Source organism: Oryx dammah, unplaced genomic scaffold (assembly GCF_014754425.2).
Source record: "Oryx dammah isolate SB20612 unplaced genomic scaffold, SCBI_Odam_1.1 HiC_scaffold_2, whole genome shotgun sequence".
NCBI lineage: Eukaryota > Metazoa > Chordata > Mammalia > Artiodactyla > Bovidae > Oryx > Oryx dammah.
In genome coordinates, this window is record NW_024070186.1 from 54,875,457 (window position 1) to 54,884,175 (window position 8,719).

General features: G+C 35.9%; 1 pseudogene; it reads right to left on the bottom strand.

Moving 5' to 3' along the window:
* Positions 1-502: 502 nt before the first annotated feature.
* Positions 503-1,044, bottom strand: LOC120869096 (annotated as a pseudogene).
* Between the last annotated feature and the right edge of the window lie 7,675 nt (positions 1,045-8,719).

Genomic DNA, 8,719 nt, shown 5'->3' on the forward strand with positions numbered 1-8,719 from the left:
ACCCCTTTAGCAGTTCCTGTGGCTCTAGCCTGGACTTCCGTACAGGAATCTGGCTCTGGAAGTGGCAGCTGGAAAGGATAATAAGACCTCCTGCTGCATGAAATTGGGTGAATGAATGGGTGAGCTGCAGGGGTCACTTGCAAAGGGACCAAGAGTGATAAGGAATCAACTCATTCGGGCAGATGCTTTTGATACCTAACTCCCCAACTTGCCTATGGCGCGAGGAATGCCATCTCCCATGGGAGAGAAGAGGGTGGGAGACCATATTCTCACTACTGAGTCTTTCTAGGAGCCAGGGCTTCAAGCCACAGACTCCTGGCTCCTTCTCTCAACCACCCCCTCTACTCTCCACTCACTCCTTGTGCTTCTTCTTCTTTGTCTTCTTCTTTACTGACCTGCTGTCCTTTGATGTGTGCCTTGTCCTCTTGCCTGTATCAATCTCAGAGTCTGAGTTGTTAGAGTCAGATGACTTCCTGTCTCTATGTTTGCTTTTATCCTTTCTTTTTCTAGAAGAATTTCTCATGGGATCAGGCTTTTCAAACTCTGTTGACTCTGTCTTTTCCTTCTCCTCTTCCTCATAGGAGAATACTTGGTCCCACCTGGTTGCATGAAACAATCCTTTGCAAAGTGGCCTTTACAGCAACACTTCTTGGAGAAAGTGTTCAGGACAGCCTCAAGGGTGATCTTCTGCCCAGTGTTATCCTGGAAGGACCGCCTCCGCCTCTCTCCTTGCTCAATGATAATGTTGTTGGGATCAAGGTCCTTCCCAGTCCCTTAGTTCACAACCTTCATGGAGAAGGATAATTTTATCCTATCATTTTTTTGTCTCTCGGCCAGTAAGCTTCATCCACACTCTGTCTCCAACATCTATCTCAAAGGGCTTATCCACGCGATAGGATGACATGTGAGTTCCAACCGGACCTTGCTTCCGACAGCCTGGAATTTTGATAAAGGCTCCATAGTCTGTGACTTAGCAACCTCTCCTTGGAAAACAGTGTAGCGAGCAGGCAAGTTCCCCATGGTCTCAGGTCTTTCTGAATTCATCCTTAGTGTTCTATAGATTCTCCATTTCTCTTCTGCTAAAGCTAATTGAAGTGTTTTGGTGTCAGCCTCTGGTCTTCCCCTTGCAGCTATAATGACAGATTTTTAATCACACAGAACTACCTCTTGTCCCTAAAGTATAATTCCAGAAATCAAGAATGGAAACCCATTATCCAAAAATATTGTATTTACTTCCTTAAATCATAATTTTCTTGGTTTCAGGGTCAGCTGTAGGACACAAACAAGTGAAAGAAAAGAAACAAAAAGTAAAGCTGGATGTATGGAGGTATAAATTTAAATAATCTCATTTTATAAGTTTTGTTTTAGTAGTTAACATCTAAATTTATTTCCTACAATCAGCAAGAAATAAAGAGTTTGAGATTAAATCAAATTAGATTATATTTTGAGTATTCTGTTGGTCACTTTATGCAATAAACGGGGAGAGTACATGTTATTTGTTTGAAGAATATCTGTCCTACTCTAGCAACAACATCAACATTCAAGTTAGTGCTAACAAGCCCAAGTGAATTGCTTTTGAAATGTCATGAGCCTACATTTCTCTTTCAAGGCCAATAACAGAAAATGAATTTTTGAAAAATCACCAAAAGAAGATAAATCTGCAAAGGAAAATGACTAAAAGTCATGTAACAGGAAAAAAATAGCATTCATAACAGAGAAATATGATCATAAAAATCATTTAATAACTGAAAATGTACAATGTTATGTAAATCTAGGCTGCATTTTATAAAAAATAATTTACTGATTGAAATAAAATTCATTACTTGAAATATTTTTAATATTTCAGGTTGTGTCCAATATTTCAGGTTGATCTTAAGGAAAAAAGAATTTCTATTTAAAAACTAGTTCCCACTAACAATGACCTCAAAGATAAACACTTTAATATTATAATAACATCTTGGAAGAGTTATTGGAGCAAATTGAAGATAAAACAGCTGGCATTATGAAATAAAAATAGTTTCCAGTAAAGAAGAGAAAACGAAGGGAGTTCACATATGCTAAGCCTTGGTATAAAACACTCTGCTACTCTTATCTCATTATTTTATTTTACCCCCTCCCTCTGAAAAATGAACACTGCTCTAGAGTTACAGGTGTGGAAAGCAAGGTTCAATGACAGTCCATGAAAGAGCTAGAGATTTCTATCTCCAAAGGCCATGTTCTTTACATGAAAGCATAAATATATGGAGTTTAGCCTATCATATATTTTAAACAGTAAATAACAATTCACGCCCAATATAGTCATGAATAAGCCCCTCAGCACTATCTGAATCACCAGGGTGAATTCCCAGAGTTCATCAGGTCATTTTTATTTATAAGGATATTAACTTGATGGTGAGAGTGTACATGCAGGAATCACGTCTTGCAGCAGTGTCTAGTTTCCAATGAGGCACTTTGCCAAGGATACTTTGTTTTTCTCTTAACCATGGAGACTGGAAATGTGGAAAGGTGGTAAAATTTTTTGAATTAAGTAGATAATGAAAAATGTACATAAAAGATAAAAGTTGTTCCATGTCCAGGGGCGTCTGTACAATCTTAAGTGTATCTAAGACTCCTTAACCATCTCCAGAAATTCTAAAATAATCCACATATAGATAAGTCTGTGATACCAAATCAGTTCAGTTCAGTTCAGTCGCTCAGTCCTGTCTGACTTTTGTAGACCCCATGGACTGCAGCACGCCAGGCTTCCCTGTCCATCACCAACTCCTGGAGCTTGCTCAAACTCATTTCTATTGAGTCAGTGATGGCATCCAACCATCTCATCCTCTGTCGTCCCCTTCTCCTCCTGCCTTTAATCTTTCCCAGGATCAGGGTCTTTTCCAATGAGTCAGTTATTTGCATCAGGTAGCCCAAGTATTGGAGTTTCAACTTCAACATCAGTCCTTCCAGTGAATATTCAGGACTGATTTCCTTTAGGACGGACTGGTTGGATCTCCTTGCAGTCCAAGGGACTCTCAAGAGTCTTCTCCAACACCACAGTTCAAAAACATCAATTCTTCAGCTCTCAACTTTCTTTATAGTCCAACTCTCACATCCATACATGACTACTGGAAAAACCATAGCTTTGACTAGACAGACTTTGGTGGCAAAGTAATGTCTCTGCTCTTTAATATGCTGTCTAGGTCATAGCTTTTCTTCCAAGGAGCAAGTGTCTTTTAATTTCATGGCTGCAGTCACCATCTGCAGTGATTTTGGAACCCAAGAAAATAAAGTCTGTTACTGTTTACATTGTTTCTCCATTTATTTTCCATGGATACCAAATAGCAGCTATAATATTTACTTTGATGGTTAATTCTTCCAAATAAATGACCAAAAGTGTACTATTGTGATATTCAAAACTGTAGCATTCAAGATTTTTCATAGACAGCTCTTCCCTTTGCTGACTACCCTTTCTCTTTACCCTGAATCATTACCTAAGTCTTGCTTATGGAAACTGTGCTAAAATAAACATTTAACTCAATAACTGAATATGGTCAAATCAGTACCTTACAGATTCTTAGGTAACTCAAAGGCTTAGAAATTATTACAGTATGTCTCTGATATGTGCTTAGTAATTTGGTTAACAGAGGGCAGATAGCTCTTTAAACAGTTTATAAAATACTGTTAAAAAATTCTGGACCTTAATATTTGCTTCAGATCTATGGAGAAATAAAAGATTATTTCATAAACAATGTTAGAAAAAGAGGGTAGTCATTTGGAGAAAAACCATATGTTGCATTTTACTTCACATTTTCTCTAAAATTAGACTCATATGTCAGGATTTATAAGAGGGGAAAAAGCAAGAATCAAAATAGTGTGCATAATATGCAGCATGAACATATATTACAATCTGAAAAAATAGCATTCTACTTAAAACCATATATATATTATACTTATGTTATATATGGTACATATATGTACTATACACAGCCTCCCATATGCACATACCAGGTATCATTTCTAGAGTCTTTTCCTTTTTACTCCTGCTGAACTTTATGAGGCATTCATTTGGAAGGCTGCTTGGTCCAGAAGAAAGAACTAGAATCAGAATTAGTAGCTCTGAATACAAGTCTCACCTTTGACATTTCCTGACCATATAATCTTGGGTAAGTACTCGAACCTCTTTGTCTCAGTTTACCTCAAGTATAAAGCAAAGATTAAAAAACCTTATTTTTATAAAAATCAATGTGTCATAGTAGCCTCAAAACCTCTGACTTGACTTACTAGGACATACTGACTTTTTTTTTTTTTTAATTTTTACTTTACAATTCTGTATTGGTTTTGGCATAGATTGACATGAATCCACCACAGGTGCACATGTGTTCCCAAACATGAACCCCCCTCCCACCCCCCTCCCCACAACATCTCTCTGGGTCATCCCCGTGCATCAGCCCCAAGCGTGTCATATCCTGCATCAGACATAGACTGGCATTTCGATTCTTACATGATATTATACATGTTTCAATGCCATTCTCCCATATCATCACACCCTCTCCCTCTCCCTCTGAGTCCAAAAGTCCGCTATACACATCTGTGTCTTTTTTGCTGTCCTGCATACAGGGTCATCATTGCCATCTTCCTAAATTCCATATATATGTGTTAGTATACTGTATTGGTGTTTTTCTTTCTGGCTCACTTCACTCTGTATAAAGCATACTGACTTTTAATCTTTGTTTAAACCTTATTTTAATAAAAGTCAGTGAGTCCTAGTAAGTCAAGTCAAGGGTTTTGAGGCTACAAACCTAAATCTAAGGGTTTGCTTTGTTATTTCTTTGTTTTGGGTCCTTGAAAAGTGACTTAAACCATTTACACTTAATTTTCACAACTGATATGAAGGATAATATCTATCTCCTACTGGTGGCAGTAAAAACAATGAGGCTCAGAAAGTTTAAATGATTTATTCAGAGATGTAAGATAGTGACAGACAGAAAAGTCTACATCTGTTTTCTGATTAATTTTAACCTATTCACAACATTGGCTACCCAGGTGGCTCACTGGTAAAGAATCTGCCTGCCAAGCAGGAAACCCAGGCTTGATTCCTGGGTTGGGCAGATCCCATGGAGGAGGCAATGGCAACCCACTCCAGTATTGCTGCCGGGGAAATCCCATAACAGAGGAGTCTAGTGAGCTACATACAGTCCGTGGGCTCACAAAAGAGTCAGACACAACTTAGTGACTAAACAACAACAAATTCATAACATTGTAGGGCACATTTTCAAACAAAATGTCCTTGATAGCAATATACAAAGATAAGGACACACATAAACTTTCTTAAATTGCTCTAGATTAGCATGAATATTACAGTTCTAATTATATAACTAAGAAGATTCTTACATACTTTAGGGATTTACAATATATTGACTTCAGAGTTTTTTATTAACATTTAACTGCCTTAAAAGCAGTGAAAGCTTGAAACAGCATATCATTAATTCATGACATATTTTCTATCTCTTTGAAAAAAAATATTATTTAGCAAAATAATTTGAAAATTAAAATATGCAAGATTTATTTTTGTACTGGATATTTGTGAGAGAGAAGGATTTGGAGGTAAGTTTCAGGATAACTAAACATAAATGGCACAACACAGGCTGGAAATTAGTATTAATAACTTGAATATACTTTAGCTTTGGTTAACAGCAAATTCTTTAAATTCACATTCTTTAAATTCAACTTGTTTTGGAATATTTGAAATAATTTTAATATTTGTTTTCTCAAATTAAAACAGTACAACAAATGCTATATAATAAACATGATTCTGGCTGTAGAACCCTGACAAGTTACAGTCAATCTGGCTAATAAACTGTACACTAATTAATACAAATGGTTATCTTGAAGAACTCATATTTAGAGCATCAATGTAAAACATATCCAATGCCAAAGTTAAATTTAAGGCTATCAAATAGTTTTGTGGTTTAAATGTTTCCTTTGGTTATGACATTTTTCCCACTACCATCACATTCAATTAGTAAATTTATTTTATCAGGATGAGTTACACTTCATCCTTTCTATCTAAAAGATATATTTTCACATACATAAACATCAGTCAGAAATCAATGTCAAATTATAGAAACTTATTTGAATAAAGAGAGAAAACTAAAGGAAGTAGATGACTGTGCCATATGCCCATAATTGCTAAAATAAAATAAAAGTTTGAAAGCCTAAATGATACACAAAAAAACATAATTGAACATTATTATTAAAGATAAGAGTAGGAAAAAGTCTTAGTACACTATTTTTCTTTTTTTTAATTCATTAGTTGTTCTGTCATGTCTGACTCTTTGTGACCCCATGGACTATAGCCCTACAGGTTCCTCTGTCCATGGGATTTTCCAGGCAAGAATACTGGAATGAGTTGCCATTTTCTTCTCCAGGGGATCTTCCTCATCAAGGGGCTGAACCTGGGTCTCCCTGCATTGCAGGCAAATTCTTTACCAAATGAGCCACTGGGGAGGCCCAGATAGTACACTATAGTGAACTACAGAAGGAATTCTTTCCATTCAGGTAAAAGATGTTTTAAGTAAAAGACTATGAAATGAAATAAACAGCACTACAAGGTGGTTAATAGGTGCTTGTTTAAGGACCAAGTAAATAACCATAATACATTCCTTACTTCCAAGCTCTACCCAGAATTTAGAAACAAGTATCTGAAAAAAAACATTTCAAGATCTCTGAGTATTCTTGGTCACTTAGTTAGAACATGTTTTTAATCACTGAACCTATGTGATAATTAATGATAAAACACAGATCAAGAACATGTACTTATTGAATCAAGGACATTATCAAATTTACTTTCATTTTTTATGCAAATATAAATGAAATAAAGCCTTAAATGAAATAAAGCCATAAATTAAATGGTTGCTAGCATTGTGTTTTAATTTTGTATAGGCTTGCTGGGTAAAGATCTGAATTTTATGATGCTTCATAGTGTTTACCCTCTATTATATATCCAGTCTACAACTTCTAGAATAAGTATGTCTTGAATATCCTAAATAACTGTAAAGTGCAGGAGTTACATATTTACAGAAATAAAAAGGCAATATACATGGAATTCTGTGGTTTCATCAAACATGCCTAAAAGTAAGACAAAAAGCATTCTGATTATGAGTTATAAAGCTGCTTTCCACAGCATTCTTTATTTCCTTTGTCAAAACTGTTGGGACTGTCATTTTTTTTTAATAGACAAAACTCAAATGTAGTTATTAGATGTTATGCCTTAAAGGATAATGTCTTCAAGTGAACTTCAAATGAAGACTTAAAGAAGGCCATGTAAGAGTATCATGAAAATTAATTTGCTTACAGAGAGATGTAAGCAACCAGATCTGAAGACATGCATACTATCACAATAGCCAAGCTATCAGAAGATAGTTGATAAAAGCAGATGTCCCAAGCCATTCTCTGAAGCTTTCTGCTATCGAGGTTCAAGAAAAATCAATGGGAAAATTAATTTCAATTGGCAAAAAGTAAAAGATATTTCCTCACAACATTAATATGTACCAAGTATTTAATCACTATAACGGCATAGACAAAACTTATTCAAATGTTTACTTAAAATGGGTACATTTTACAGCATGTAAATATCCTCTTAAAAAGCTGCATTTAAAAAGTTTATAGGGATTGTAGAAATACTGTGAAAAAGAATCTAAGACTCACCCATATATGGTAGCCAGGGTCATGAACTCCTTCCAGATTCAGTCGTGAAGACTTTTACCAACATGCCTTCATCAAACTAACTGAACATTAATACTGTTTCAGTATTCACCACACGTATGTGGTCATAAAAAGGCCTGTTCAGGGTCCACACATAGATTTTAGAACCTATCAAATCTGTATGTTTAACAACTTTATGACATGGTTCCTAGAATTTGCACATTTGAAAAACAGAATTTTTGTTTCCCCAGTCCTGATTAATGATTATTTTTCTACTCAGTTTTTCAAGCAAAATTCTTTCAGCTTTAGTTTCTATTACTCGGTGAAAGGTCCACAGTTTTACTGACTTCTGCTTTCCAGAATTCCAAATATTAGGGTATGCACTGATGACATCCTAATCAAGAATTCAAAAAAGAATAAAAACAATAAAAGGCTAAAGATCTCCTACTTTGGTTCATTACATCAGGTAATGGAGTGAAAGGAAAGAAAAATATGGCATTGGCACTTCCAATGTCACCTTCTTAGGTATAAAGGCAATAAGGTTATGTACTTTGCTAAAAAACAAAGAAAAAGCTTCAAACACGTTAGAAGCAATTTAATATCTTGAAACAAAACATGAGCAAAAACCAAAAAGGACTTTAAAATTTCACTGATGCTAGTGGTGCTCAGTCACTCAGTCATGTGTAACTCTTTGCAACCCCACGGACTGCAGCCTGCCAGGCTCCTCTGTCCATGGAGTTCTCCAGGCAAGAATACTGGAGTGGCTAGCCATTCCCTTCTCTAGGGGATCTTTCTGACCCAGAGATTGAACCTGGGCCTCCTGCATTGCAGGCAAATTCTTTACTGTCTGAGCCACCAGAGAAGCTCTGTGTGTGTGTGTGTGTGTGTGTATACATATATATATACATGTATATATACATACATGGACTATATACCCCATGAGGTATATAGGGATCACACAGAGTTGGACACAATTGAGCAAATTTCACAAAAAAATATATATTCCTACCAGGGAAGCCTAATAAGCCTTTTTTTA